The sequence below is a fragment of the Peromyscus californicus genome, unplaced genomic scaffold, assembly GCF_007827085.1.
Source record: "Peromyscus californicus insignis strain IS unplaced genomic scaffold, ASM782708v3 Scaffold_22__1_contigs__length_63687245, whole genome shotgun sequence".
Classification (NCBI taxonomy): Eukaryota; Metazoa; Chordata; class Mammalia; order Rodentia; family Cricetidae; genus Peromyscus; species Peromyscus californicus.
This window is the reverse complement of record NW_026294525.1, coordinates 5,384,271-5,399,215: the sequence shown is the minus strand read 5'-3', so window position 1 is coordinate 5,399,215 and position 14,945 is coordinate 5,384,271. Positions and strand designations below refer to the sequence as shown.

Here is a 14,945-nt window from a genome sequence, read left to right as displayed (position 1 = left end):
AACACTGAACATATATGTGTATTTTTAAAAGAAGAGAAACTTCAAACCAATAACCTCAGCTTCTGTTTCATAATTCACAGAAAAGAGTAAACATGATATGAAGGGGAGGAAAAATAATAGAGATTCAATGGTGGATAAAATACAGAATGGGAAGCAACCGAGGACAATCACTGCAGCCCACAGCTCATGTTTTGAGAATATCAATCAAGTTAACACACCGCCAGCCAGAGTGGTCAGGAAGAAAAGAAAGACACATTTTAGGAACGATAGAAGTATCCTTAACACATATTCTATAAACACCTAAGGGAGCTAATAAAGTATTAGAAGTAACTCATGCTAATAAATTAGCAAGCTCAGATGAAATGGCCAAATTCCTTAGCGTTCGCCCTTAACCAAATCTGATTTCAGAAGAAATATGTGAGATAGCACCATGTCTATTAATAAAATTGAATTTGTAGTTTAATATTCTTCTCATTAAAATTCATAGTCCCCAGTGATTTCATTGGTAAATTGTATGAACTATCTAAAGAGGTGATATCAATTTTGAATAAAATATTCCAGAAAGTTGATGAAGAAGAAATAGTTCAACCTATCCTGTGCTAACACTGACCCCTGTGTGAGATCTGACTCCATGTATAGGATTTAGACAGGGTTCCAAAACAACATTGCCAGTAATCAACATCCATAGTGAACTGCCCAGAAATAGATCTCTCTCAAAAATTTTATTTGAGACAGTGGGGTATATGAATTATGGCCCACATCTGTAGTCACTAGACTAATCTAAGCCCCTACTATTTCACAGACAGTGGGGTATGGGAATTATAACCCCATGTCTGTAGTCACTGGGCTAATCCAAGCCCCCATCATTCCTCAGCGAAAATGACTTACTTTGCTTTTGTTCAGTCTCTCTGAGGGGGACACCTGGTTTTGAACACCATGGAAAGGCAAAATTTTCGTTTGAGAGAGGAACAATTTATCTGCCTGGGGTCTCAGCTTTTGCATCAAAGAAATTAAGAAAATATTGATTCAGAAATTACTTTTCTCACACATACTCACTTTTGTGCCATGACTACCATTTCATACACATAGCCCTTATTTGTCAACCTTATAATGTAGCTGTCATTTAGTTATGAAGATCAAATAGTCTTATTAAAAGTAAAATCTGAGATGAGTTCAATGTAATAATGTTTCCTTGAGCAAAGGAAAAAGCCCTAGGAGCATTTTAGGAATTCAGTGGGACGTGGTTCAGAATCTCCCACCCCTACTGTGTAGATTACATACACAGCATATGGAAACCAGCCGATTGATTGGCTGGAGTTGGTATTTGCCTATACTGTCATACTTTGGGAGTTTTCAGCCTCTGATTGGCTGGAAGCTCAGCTGCCAGGAAGGGTTAAGAAACAATTGCTCTTTACAGTTGTATGCTTTTAGGTGGCATTTGCTTCCACACAGGCTACTTCAGTCCCTATTATAGAAATTGCTCTAGTTGTAACTAGCTACTCAAATGTGGAGGCTGGCTTTGGGGAAATTGATTTTATTCAATGGTTTAATGTAAGACACAGATATATGTAAAGGAAAGATCAAGATGACCTTTCTCACCATATTTAAGGTTATGTTTGAAGGCTGGAAAGATGCCTTAATGGGTAAAGCACCTGCTGCACAATTGTGAGAACCTGAACGTGGTCCCCAGAACACATACTCATCTAAAATCCCAGAACATCTCTGGTGAGATGGTAATTAGAGACAGGAGATCCCCCAAAGCTTGAGGGCCAGCCAGCCTGGCACTCACAGTAATGAAGAGACTTTGTTTCAAAGTGGAAGCCATATGACCACCACGTGTGCATGATGGCACATGTACACATGTATACACACACACACACACACACACACACACACACACACACACACACACACACACACACACAGGGTTTTAAAATAAATACATTGATTTTGTTGATCTCAAAAAATTCCAGGTAAAGTGGCCAATCAATAGATATTTTTTTGACATCTGCCTAAGTGTGTGAGTCAAAGAAGGTGCCTCTGCTCTGCTCCTCCTCCTGAGGGGCTCACTAGGGTGCTGACACCTGCAACTTCCTGAAGTTTTCATCTTACCCATAGGAACAGAGCAGCTTTTGAGAACACATACTAGCTTTGTAATCAGCCCATTGTCGGGCAGCATATGGGGTTTGATTTTCCCTGTAGGAGAGTTTCTACATATGAGGTCACCTTTGTCTAAAGATGGTGACACCTGAATTGAGAAACTTCATGTTAAAACAGGACATTCTTACACAAGTTGAACAGTACCTCATAAGAACACAGAGTGGCAAGCCCCTAATTTTTTCTTTTCCTTTCTCTTTTGGAAAGCTCTGTAATGTCACCTACAAAGTCGCACCTGCATTCCTAATATTCTGCCTGAGTTTCTTCAAAAACACTGTAGAGATGACAGGAGTCCCCATCTCATGTGGGGTCTGCAGAGCGTAAACAAGATTGTTTAAATGAGATGCAAAAGGCAATGTGTCTGTTAGAGACGTCAAACATGGGGTGACCCTGTCATGGAGTGCCTCAATGCTGCTCAGCTAGAAGAGATTACTAGCCTTAAAAAGTCCTTGAAAGCTAAGGTGATGAATTTAATATATGGATTTATCATGTTTCTGTAACAGCAAGAGTCCAGGCTTGTCACAGTGACCTGAAGCCCCGTGGGATGGAAGTCACAGCACTGCTCTGTGGTCTCTCTGGTCCAGCATTTTGTCATCTTAAAAAAAAAATACACTCAGTTTCCAGAATCAGCCATTTGTTTTACTTCACTTTTAAGAAAATTCTTCATTTCTGTTTTATCTTTGGTTGGATATCATGGTCAAAACATAATTATTTCTCTGAAAATATTTCTCTGAAAAGTACGCATGAGTATATGTTCTGAATTCCAGAATGTTGCGTTTTATTATACCACTGACTTGACTAGTAAAAATCTCTCAGATTGCTGTTTATCCATCTTTTTGAGTATTGCTTATTGATGGAGTTCATAGTCTCCCTAGACTACCTTGGGGCTCTTTGTACATGGTTCCTGAGACCACAAGTTTCCCTTACAGATGAATATCTTTTTATTGAGAATAGTTTTTTTTATGTCTTTTGATACTTCTCTATAGCTTACATGAACTTCTTTTAATGTCTGACCACCTCATCAGTAATAGTTTCATATTTCTGTCACTTCACTTTCACATCAGTCCCTCCTTGCTGCCGACACAGTCGGTACTCTTTTGTGGAACATTTTGTTAGTTTTTCCTCTCTAAAGACTTTGCAACTCACTTGTATTATTCATTCATTGCTACTTATTTTTTTCTTATGGTTTACTTTGGAGAGATTATTTTATTTTATTTACTTATTTTAAGTTTTGTATGTGGGTGTTTCACCTGCATGTATATCTGTGTGTCATGTGCACACAGTGCCTGAAGAGGCCAGAAGGAAGTGCCAGAGCCTGTAGAACTGACATTAGAGATAGTTGTAATCCATGGGTGGGTAATAGGAATCAAACCCAGGGCTTCTGGGAGAACAACCAGTGCTCTTTACCAATGATCCATCTTCTCCAGTCCCCCTTTTCTTATGTGGAACCTTGCCTTTTATAATTTATTGGAGACTGAAAGGATGTTTGATTCTTAATGTTTCCTAGGGACATTCTTTCAAGTTCCATGTTCTCTGTTTCCCTTTTCCTAATTTTTGTTCTTACACTAGTAATCTGTCTTAGCTAGGATTCTGTTGCTGTGAAGGGACACCATGACCACAGCAACTCTTCCTAAGGAAGACATTTAATTGGGGCTCATTTACAGTTTCAGAGGTTTAGTCCATTATCATCAGTGTGGGACATGGTAGTACACAGGCAGACATGGTACTGGAGAAGGAGCAGAGAGTTCTGTATCTTGATCCACAGGCAACAGGAAGTGAGCTATGCCACTGGGCATAGGTAGAGCATAGAAGACCTCAAAGCCTACCCCCACGGTGACACACTTCCTCCAACAAGGACATTCCCACTCCAGCAAAGCCACATCTCCTAATAATGCCATTCCCTATGGGCTTATGGGAGCCAATTACATTCAAACTACCACATTCCACTCCCTGGTCCCCATAAGTTTGTAACAATATTTTAATGTAAAACACATTAGTTCAACTTCAAAAGTCTCCAATAGTCTATCACCATCTCAACAATGTTTTAAAGTCCAAAGTTCAAAGTCTCTTCTGAGATTCATTCAATCTCTTAACTGTAATCTCTTATAAAACAAAAACAAAAACAAGCAAACAAAAAACCAGATCACATACTTCCAACATGTAATGGCACAGGATATATATTACTTTTCCAAAACACAGGGAAAGGAGAACAGTGAGGAAATATTTGGAGCTGGGCAAGCTCCGAACTCTGCATCTCCTTGTCTGATGTCAAAACACTCTTCAGATCTCCAACTCCTTTCAACTTTGTTTACTGTAGCACTCCTCTCTTTGGGGCTGGTTCCACTCCCTGCTAGCAATTCTCCTTGGCAGGTATTCCACAGCTCTGGGATCTAAAACATGTTGGGTCTCCTAGGCAATCCAGGCTTCACCTTCACAGCTTCACACAATGACCTCTCTAGACCTCCATTCAGGGATACCTGTGACACATGCCTGACCTCAGCAGCTTTCCATAGTTGTGGAGGCAAATTCCATTGTCCTTTCTTCTATCCTTAACTCTAAAGCCAGAACCACATGGCCAAAGAGGCCAAGTTCTGCTGATTGCTGGGGCTGGGACATGGCCCCCTCATTCAATTACATCTTCACCAGCTTTCTGTTTTTGGTGGTTTCCTTCACTGCCTAAGTTGGAAATTTAACTGGGTGGGATCTTTTCTTGAAGTCACTACTCCCTTATTACATTTCTTAATCTTTTTATCTCCTTGACTTAGCTGCACTCCACTTCCTGGTGCTCCTTATCTCCTCAAATTGTACATTTGGTATTTTTCCTTTCTCAGCTTGCTCCTTTTCATGATATATCTTCATTAGGGTTAACACTAATAACCACATGACAGAGTCTATACTAGGCTGTTTTGAGATTTTGTCTGCCAGCAGAATTAATTCAAATCTCTTCACTTTAGCCTCAGGCAGACTCTTCAGACAAGGGCAAATGCAGCACCAAAACATCACATGAACAATCTCTAGGTAACAAACTAAAATTCTTCTCCTCTGAAACCTCTTGAGGCAAGTCCCAACAGTTCAAATCTTCCACACTCCTATGTATATGTCCAATTAAGCAGTTCTTGAAGTGTTGTACTGCTTTCAGAACCCAAACTACCAAAGTCCAAATTCCTTCAAACAAAAACATAGCCAGACCTGTCACAGTAAGACCCAAGTCCCTGGTACCAGCTTCAGTCTTATTTAGGGATCCTATTGCTTTGAAGAGACACCATGTCCACAGTAACTTTTATAAAGGAAAAACACTTCGTTGGCGTGGCTTACAATTTCAGGTTTAGTCCATTATCATTATGGTGAGACATGGTGGCATTCAGGCAAACATGCTACTGGAGAAGGATCTGAGAGTTCTACATCTTGATCTGTAGGCAACAGGAAGTGAACCGTGTCACTAGGCATTGATTGAGCATAGCAGACCTCAAAGCCCACCCCCACAGTGACACACTTCCTCCAACAAAGCCACAGCTCCTAATAGTGCCATTCTCTGTGGGTTTATGGAAGCCAGTTACATCCAATTTACCACATTATCCTCCACATTCTATTATATTAAAAAAACACTGGCCTTAATGCTCTTTTCAAAGGGTGCTTGTGTTTCTTGGCATCTTGTGATAGACGTGTGCAATGTTTGTTCTTCTGAGTTGGGCAGTTTCAATATTACCAGAACTTCCAAACCTAAGTCTTAAAACATTGGAAAGCTGCTCTATTCACAGTGGTAGGTAGGATTTTCCCCAAATTTATATATTTCACATGAAGCCTTTACTCTTACCATCTGTTTCAAGTAACTACTAGTGGTTTCCTGTTGTGGCGTGCTCACTTTCCTCTTTTTTTTGGGGGGGGAGGGGTTGGTTGTTGTTGTTGCTTTGTGGAAAACTATGAACACTTAAGTCTAACTGGCTATAATTTTCCAGTCAGCTCTTCCAACAAAAAGAAAACAATATTTAATGAAAAAAAAGCATCTTATCTAATTTTTCATGTGAAATCGTATAAAGTGTGAGTTTTCCTGGAGACAGTCAACCTGCCTTGGCACCAAGCACGCTTCATATGCACTTCACATTTCCTCACATGGAACGTTATAAAAGTTAACTGCCTAAGGGTTGAAATTTAATAGAATTAATAATGCTTTCTGCTCCAACAAGGAACTTGCTAAGTGAACCTGGCACGTCTTCCCACTGCGGTGGCCGTGCATCATGCCACGCCTGTGCCTTGGGAAGGCTGTTCCTTGATTTGGCTCAGCCACCAGCAATTCATATGCTACTGCTTTGTTCAAATGTCAATACCTCAAAAAGGCAACTGATATCTCAATGTTGTCGTGAGAGTAATTCTGACTTCACAGATATGTTCCCAGAGAATTCCAGGGGTCCGTGGCCTTTTGGGGAATTATCCCATAGGCTATGTAAGAAATAAATTCAAGCTTTATGGTTGGCTGCCCATGGGGTGAATTAACCACAGAGATAAAAGGCACCAACCTATTGATCTACCCCTTTGTGTTTTAATTGCTTCAACTCTTATGCTACTTTTAAAAATTATTCTTAAAACTCAATAAAAATCAGAAGAAAAATAACTGCTCTTACAGTCATCAGCAATTTATTAGTGCTCTAAACAATTATATCTCAACTGTTGTGTTGTCTGTCTTAATGTAATCAAATTGCCAAGGTAATTATTGAATAATCATTGAACCTATGATTAGACAAATACTAAGGAATTTATGGTTAATGTTTTCAAGTTATGCACTTCCTACTTTAGGTAAATATCTCATTGATTTATATGATGAGGAATAAAATCAAGCAGTATAAAATTTAACTTGGAAAAATAAAAATCAAAATTATATCAGCATGTGAGTAAATATGCAGTGGGAGATCTCAACTTGGCAGTTTAGAAATATCCTTAAATTGCTTGCTATATAGATAAGTTAATGTGTTTCAACAAAGCAGGAAGCAAGGTTTCTTTTTTATTTCTTTGTTTATTTTTTAAAGCTGTTCCCTAAAGTACCAGGTATATATCATCTTCCACAGCTAGTTCTGATTTTAGTGGGTTTCCTGAGCCATACAGTCACATGCCACACCAGCACACATATTCGACACCAATACTGTAACTGCCCACATTACAGGCAAAACCCTTTATGCCTTGAGTAGGTCAGCAACAGACTTTTAAGCTTATTTGATTTGAAGAAAACTGGATTGAATCTACTCTACATAAACTGATTAAATTTTAATTGCATTTACCATATTCCGTCTAGATTTGGTTTGGCATAATTAAACCAATTGAACCTTTAACACACTTACTCACAGAAGGTGCCAAGGAAAAAAGAATTAAGGAAAACTATATTTTTCACTCACCCGATAGCATCTTGAGCCTTTTCTTTTCGACGAGATTAGGAACCACTGCAATTAATTGAGTGTAATTAAAAAGGAAAGCCATGTTGTTACTGTGGTCACTCAGCAAGTAGCATGATAGAAAGGGCGGGGGACGGCCACCGACAGCCTGTTAATGGGATGTTTTATGTCACTTATCTCTACAGATTCTCATCAGACTTAGGGGTCCAAGGCACAGCTGTGGACACAATGAAGTGTTCAAATGTTAATGAATATTCCATTAATATTAAAGAGGCATGGATTTAAAACTTATCTCCACCATGCAGTGAGAGGCAGCAATACTTTCTATAAAGCCCACAAAGATTGCCTCTCTGTGAGGCAGCCAGAAACGATTCTTAAGTAAAAAGTGCAAAGACGTTTCCCTGACATCAGCTATAGGACAGCTCACACACAGGGTGTGCCCTGCTCTGGTTCTTAGCCTAGTGATTGTCACAAACTATGTTTCTAGAAGGAAATGTGGAGGCAAAAGGCAGATGCAGAGCCAGGGAGATGACTCAGAAAACTATCCTGAGTACTGGAGTTCAGATCCTAGCACTCACATGCTTGGTCAGGCCGGCAGAGTGGCCAGTCTATAGTCATAGCCCTAGGAAGAAGGAAACAGGGGATCCTGGATAAGCTATTTAAGTAGGCTAGGCTCATTGAAGAGAGAGATCCAGACTTGGTGAGAGGCCCTGTCTCATTACTCACTATATAAGGTAGAGTATGATAGAGGACACTATCCAAAATCAGCTCCTGGCCTGCACCCAGGTATATGTGGTGATATTTTATCTGTGTCCCCCAATAAAGTTTATCTGAGGATCAGAGGAAAAAGCCAGCCACTATATTAGGCATAGAAGTCAGGCAATGGTAGCACACGCCTTTAATCCTGTCATTCAGGAGGCAGGGATCTGTCTGGATCTCTGTGAGTCCAAGGCCACACTGGGAACAGAGCCAGGTGTGGTGGCACATGCCTTAATTCCCAGGACTAGTTAAACATAAAGGTCTGGAGGTCTGTGTAGACAGACAGGAAGTGACAGAGCTGGGCAGGAAGAAGAAGTGATGTAGCTGGACGGAGAGAAGAAATGAGTTAGCGGAATAGAAAGGAATAGAGGTGTGGGTAAACAGGAAGTAGGTCTCTTTGGAGACTGAAGGTTTATAGGTGTGGGTATACAGGAAGTAGGCCTCTTTGGAGACTGAAGGTTTATAGGTGTGGGTATACAGGAAGTAGGCCTCTTTGGAGACTGAAGGTTTATAGGTGTGGGTATACAGGAAGTAGGCCTCTTTGGAGACTGAAGGTTTATAGGTGTGGGTATACAGGAAGTAGGCCTCTTTGGAGACTGAAGGTTTATAGGTGTGGGTATACAGGAAGTAGGCCTCTTTGGAGACTGAAGGTTTATAGGTGTGGGTATACAGGAAGTAGGCCTCTTTGGAGACTGAAGGTCAGTGAGGTGAGGTTGGCTTGTGGCTTGTCCTATTTCTCTGATCTCTCAGCTTTAACCCTAATTTCTGGCTCAGTGATTTTTTTTTTTAATGAAACCTTTTAAGATTCATGTTACACGTATACACACATGTGTGCACACCATCACACAGGTGCACTCGTTCATGAGGGAACACGCACACCACGTACACATACCTCAACAAACAAACAAATGTATAAAGGCGGGGGTGTATTCTTTTCTACATCTTGAGTTTTCTCCTTGAGGTTCTGTGAACTAAAACAGAAAGACTAACATGAGATAAGCCAGTGGAAGTTTCTTAACATGGATGAGGTCAACTCTAAGAAACATCACATGCACATGTGAACTGAAAAGACAAGACAGAGAAAGGGTCCTGTGTCTTGGGTCAGTGACTTGTACTTATATCAAATGCTCATCTGGAGGGACACATTCTGTTTCCCTGTGAGTTTGCTTTTCATATTAACAGGGGTGTGTGTGTGTGTGTGTGTGTGTGTGTGTGTGTGTGTGTGTGTGTGTGTGTGACTAAGACTACTCCTTAACACCCAGCCCTCCAGAGAGCAGGCAATGGTGGGACATATCTAGGTCTGTCTTTCCTTGGCACACGGCCCTACTTAGAGAGCAGGTAAGGCTAGGGCATAGTTCTGTCTTTCAATTTGTCAATAGAAAATAAATTTACATAAAATGTGAAACCTGTGGAGTAGGGCTCAATGAAGAGTTTCACTTTCTCTCCTTTAAAAATTGGTAAATCTAAGATCGAGCTGCCTGTGTCTCTCCTAAGGGATTAATGTCGGAAGCCCCTGCGATATCACCAGGTACTCCAACATGCCACTAGCTTATCATGGAAGCTTAAAAAATGGAGAGTTGAGATTCATATGAAAGCATTTCCTATGCTGATTGTTTGGGAATTTATAGATCTTGCCCAAGTGAAAACATCTCCAGTAACCTTCCAGCCTGCAAAGTCCAGAAGGAAAGCTGCCCTTAGCCACACTGGCTTTTTCAGACAAATGGAGACCCCTCTGTCTCCTGCCCTCTGCTGGTTCAAACTGGTCTTTCCTACTATCAAAAATCTGGAAACTTCTTTCCTATATTAACAAAGTTTCTAAGCGAATGGAATTTCTCCGCTTTGAAAGGGTGACCATCACCAGCTGATATGGAGTCTTATATTTTCTTATCACAGAAAATGTTGCTGTCTGTGTTGGCTACTACAGTAACATCCTTTTGTATTCTCTGAAGAATTCCATTTTAACCAAATCGTAAATACAAAAGATAGGAAAATATTGTTTGTGCACTAAAAGAAGGGTAAGTCTCTCCACCTCCCATTCTTGACCCCCATGAACATACTTCATGCTATTAAGACACCCAGATCTCTCCCTACAAGCCTTTAAAATACAAACTGGACATGACAGGATCATCACACACATGAACTTGCAGTAATTGTGACTGTAGGCACACGGCCTCGCATGATCAAGCCAGCCAACATCCCAGTATGGACTGAGGGGCTCATGAAGTCCCAGCCCTCTTTCAAGAGGCAGTTGATGGCTTCTGGGAGATGGAGAATTGGTTTTCTTCATGGATGCAGCCCCTGAATGGCTACCCATGCTCCCAGATAGAGGGTCTCCACACCCAGGTCATTTCAGGCAGCACTGGGTGTGCTCAGCAGGTGTTGAAACAAAAACAAGAGAGAGAAGGAAGATGGTATGGAAAAGTAGTGGGGGATAGGGATCATTGGAAAGGAAGCACTTGGGTGAAGATTTGATCAAAACACATATGCTTGTATGAATATTAAATACAACATTTCCATGTATGTATTTGTATTGCATGCATGCCTGGTGCCCAGAGAGGTCAGAAGAGGGTATTGGATTCCCTAGAACTGGAGTTACAGACAGCTGTAAGTCACCTGACAAGGGTTCTGGGAATTAAACTCGGGTCTGAGAACAACAAATTGCTCTTAACCACAGAGCCATGTTAGAGTTGGGCACCTTTGTGAAAGGGCTTGCCTGTTAGTTAGAACATTTTGTTGGGACTAAGGGAGCTGAATCCACAATCCCTCAGCCTCTAAAGCCAGTTCTTAGGGGGAGGGGCAGATCAGAGGTCAGAGTGCTGGGCTGTGAGGCTGTGTCTGCTCTCACTAGCCCCATGAACACACTACCTCCTAGGAAAGAGAGAGTACTTGTAGAAAGCTTGATTCTTTTATTCTTGGCCACACAATTTACTAATTCACATAACAGTTCATCCAACATTGGTCATTCAGTCACTGGCACCATTTTCCAGGTTCAACTGTTAATGTATTTGGAGCTAATGTAAATGTGAACAATTTCCCAGACTACAATTAACAGCTCCTAGCAACATGTAGAGATGGAAAAAAAAAACCCACAATTTACTAAACTGTCCAATTCACTCTAATCAGAGTGCACTTTTGAAGCATTCACCATGTGACATACTCTATTGGGGACATAAGCAGATTGTCATTTGGTCCCTGTCCCCCTTTGTGTGCTGTCCAGACATTGAGGCCAAAAGAAGCTGAGTCCCTATACACATAAGCAGTCAGTGGTAGATCCAAGACTTACATAGAGATGCCAGAGTGTACACACCACACACGTCCCCATTCTCAATACAAATGCAGCCACAGAGAAAAGTGATATTATGATATTTGCAGCAAAACAGCTGGAACTAAGAATTAGTATCTTAAGCAAAGTATCCCTGACCTGAAAGACAAGAATAGTATATATAATATATATATATATATATTTATCATATATATATATATATATATATATTTATCGTATGAAAGTCCTAGATTTAAAATTTTAATATATGTGTGTGTGTTCATGGAACTGAAAGGGGAATCATGGGAGAGAAAATGGGTAAGAAGGTAGGATTCTGGAAACAAATAACATGAATATTCAGTGCAGAGTTCAAAGATACTCATCCTGGGGATATCTATTTGCATACTACAATTGGGGAAAGGATAAAAGGAGGCTGCTGGGACAGATCCCTGCCCCGATCCATGCTCCTTATGTCCCCTCTCTACCTCATTACCACCTTCCAGTTCATCTAGCCCATAGGTATTAGCCAGTCAGGCTCCCATCATGGAGAACATGGACTCACCCAGTCACTAGGGCATGTGTTAACCCAGAGACCAGAGGTGCCCCTTCCCTCAGACTTTATGTGCTAAAGTGAGACCCCACCCATTCATCACGCCTCTCTATCTGCAGCTCTTTGGACAGGAAGGGGTGCCAGATAAGAACAGAGATGAATTCCATCGCACTTGTGTCTTACGGAGACTTTTCATTTCACCATAAATGTTCAAGGGTAGAACTTAGGGCCATGAGCGGCCATGCAGGCAGGAAATGGCAAGAAGAAATGAGCAGACATAAAGAGAAACATTGCAGGGTAGAAGTGGTAGTCTGTTCTGAACTCTGCATTCTTACTCTGTTTCCCAGGGACACAATGGAGCTTGGACATTGATTCCCCCACATGAACTGAAGAGGAATTCAGCTCCCTTAGTTCCAACAAAATGTTCTAACTAACAGGCAAGCGAGCCCTTTTACAAAGGTACCCAACTCTAACAACCTCAACTCAAACTGTGACCTCTTCGGGCCATAACACAACCTTCACCCCAACTCCAGGTCACTGTGTCCATCATCACCAAGGGTTCCTCTACAGCTCCACTATTCTTCTCAACAATCATTTGAGACAGCCAAACAGTCTGGGAAATAATTTCCTAATGGTTGAGACTTACGGGAACTCTGATTAATGCCCATTCCCGCCAAGAGTTATGTTCCCGAGATGCAGCTCTGCCAGTATATTTTTCCCTATAATGAGATTCCCAAATGATTTTCATACAAATAATGGCTCTTTTAGAGTAAAGAATGACATGGAATTTGCATGCAAACCTTTATTCAATAAATCACCTGCATTGACGGATACTTTCAATGCTGGCATTATATTTTCTAATGCAAAATTTAAATACTTCACTGTTTTATTGTGGGTTTTTTTTTTTCCTCTCACTGTTATGAGATTTCTGAAAGGATATTTTGTTGATTGCCCCGCTATGGCTTATCCTCCTAGATTCCTGAACACATAAATCAAATTCTAGCTGCATTAGTAACTACTCTTGGAGGTGTTTAATAATGAATAATGACACAGAACGACTCAATGAGCCAAGTTCTCAGTGATGCTTCTGCAGACCTGGGAAGGCATAGAAAGTGTGACAAAACGTGGGGACTCTGCAGGACTGTGTCCCCAGGGAGGGAGCCTGAGGACGGCACTGGGGAAGGTCAAGGCTCAATCATTCATTCGTTATGTCCTTTGACCTATTCACTGTCCCCAACACTGAGAAAAGAAAGCTCACACAGACAACGCTCACAGTGTCTGTCAGAGGGCTCAAATATAGACTGGGAGGTTGTCTGTTTCTGTCTCTGTGGCCATCACGTGGAGAAGCTGTGTTCTGTCACTCATCTCCACACACGTTTATTCCCATGTGAAGACCTTCACTTTGTCAAGCAGGGTAACTATTAGCAGAAAGTAACAGGAAATACTTTAATAAGCCGTTTATCTCTGATATTGGCTAATTGTATACATAGCTTTTTTGAATTGTAAATGCCTGTCTTAGGTTTCTTCACAAAGGTTCAGTTAATCACATTCTATCCGTACATTTGGCTTTGAAGCAAAGGCTGTCACTGGACACGGGGCAGCTCTTTCCTGTGTGTCTTGCTAATACCGTCAAACACTTCACAGTGTACCTTCTGTTGTCAAAGTGACTCACAGGTAATGATTCTGCTGAGATGGCCAGCTGTTTCTAAAGCTGCTCAAGGCTGGAAAATGGTATTTTCTTCCCACTGTCAGGTCAACGTTTACGTCTGCGGTTCTAATGCTGCCTCAAGTAAAGCTGTCAGCATGACACATGGAAAAGGGACATTTATGAACTTCCTTTGCTTTCCCTTGCCTGGAAAATTCTTTACTTCCTCGTCTTTGAAATACAAATGTCCTGTTTACAGAAACCTGGAAGGTTTTGGTCTTCATGCTGCTTTTCATTTTGGCATACCGCTGTCTACAAAACTCAGGGTGGAATCCCTGCTTGAAATCTTATTTTTACTCTGAGGTGACTTCCACATTGGCAAATGCATGCGTCAGTGTGATTATGAAAAACCTGGGTGTTTTATTTTTGTGCTCATCTCACTTCATATTTTCTAAGCTTTGAATTTTTTTTCACCTTGCTATTTCCACTTTGTTTGTAAAATCCCTATTCATCTCTCTTAAAATGTTTCCATTGGCCCACGGTCACTCTTGAGTTTACCATCTCTCTCACGATTATATTTAGCTGTCAGTTAGTTGTGGGTACTGTATCCCTGCCCTCTCTACTCCCCAGCTCCATTGCCTCTCTTCGTTTTTATATTAATGTTTCCGTTTGTTTAAATCCCACAGGAACGTTCAGGTTCACTGATTCGTCCCCCAGATGGTGGCCAATCAGTTATGAGTCAACCTGTCATGGGCATTTGGTACATGACCCCTTGTCTGCTTTCAGAGTGCTGCCCACGGACCTAAATCCCCCCAAGTGTGCCGTGGGTACAGGCTCTGGGTCACTCTCAGAGGGATTTCCCTCAATGTTTCTCTCTAGCACCAGCTTCGGATGTTGCTTTTGTTCCAGACCTCAGAAGGGATCCAGTTCCTTGTTCCTTTGTCCACCTCCACCCCGATTCTCTCTATTCATAGAGATTCTCTGTTGTTTGGAGTTTGGCAGCTTGTGCCTCACAGGCAGGGACTCTGCTTTTCTTGTACTGTCTTAGCCCTGAGTCTGTGGGTCCAGATGGAGCTAAGCAATGCTGATTATTTTCCTGTGGTAGGGAGCTGTAGCTGTCTGGGTTCAGGGAGATCCTCTGCATTTCTCTTGAAGACGAACTCACAGCAAGCCACCATCCGCCCTGGTGCG

At 41.4% G+C, this 14,945-nt stretch overlaps 1 long non-coding RNA gene across 5 annotated transcripts in view; it reads left to right on the top strand.

Annotated features, from left to right (window-relative positions):
* The window catches only part of LOC128118287 (uncharacterized), a 450,954-nt gene that overhangs the window by 201,815 nt on the left and 234,194 nt on the right, over positions 1-14,945 (top strand). The gene's annotated exons all lie outside the window — the stretch shown is intronic.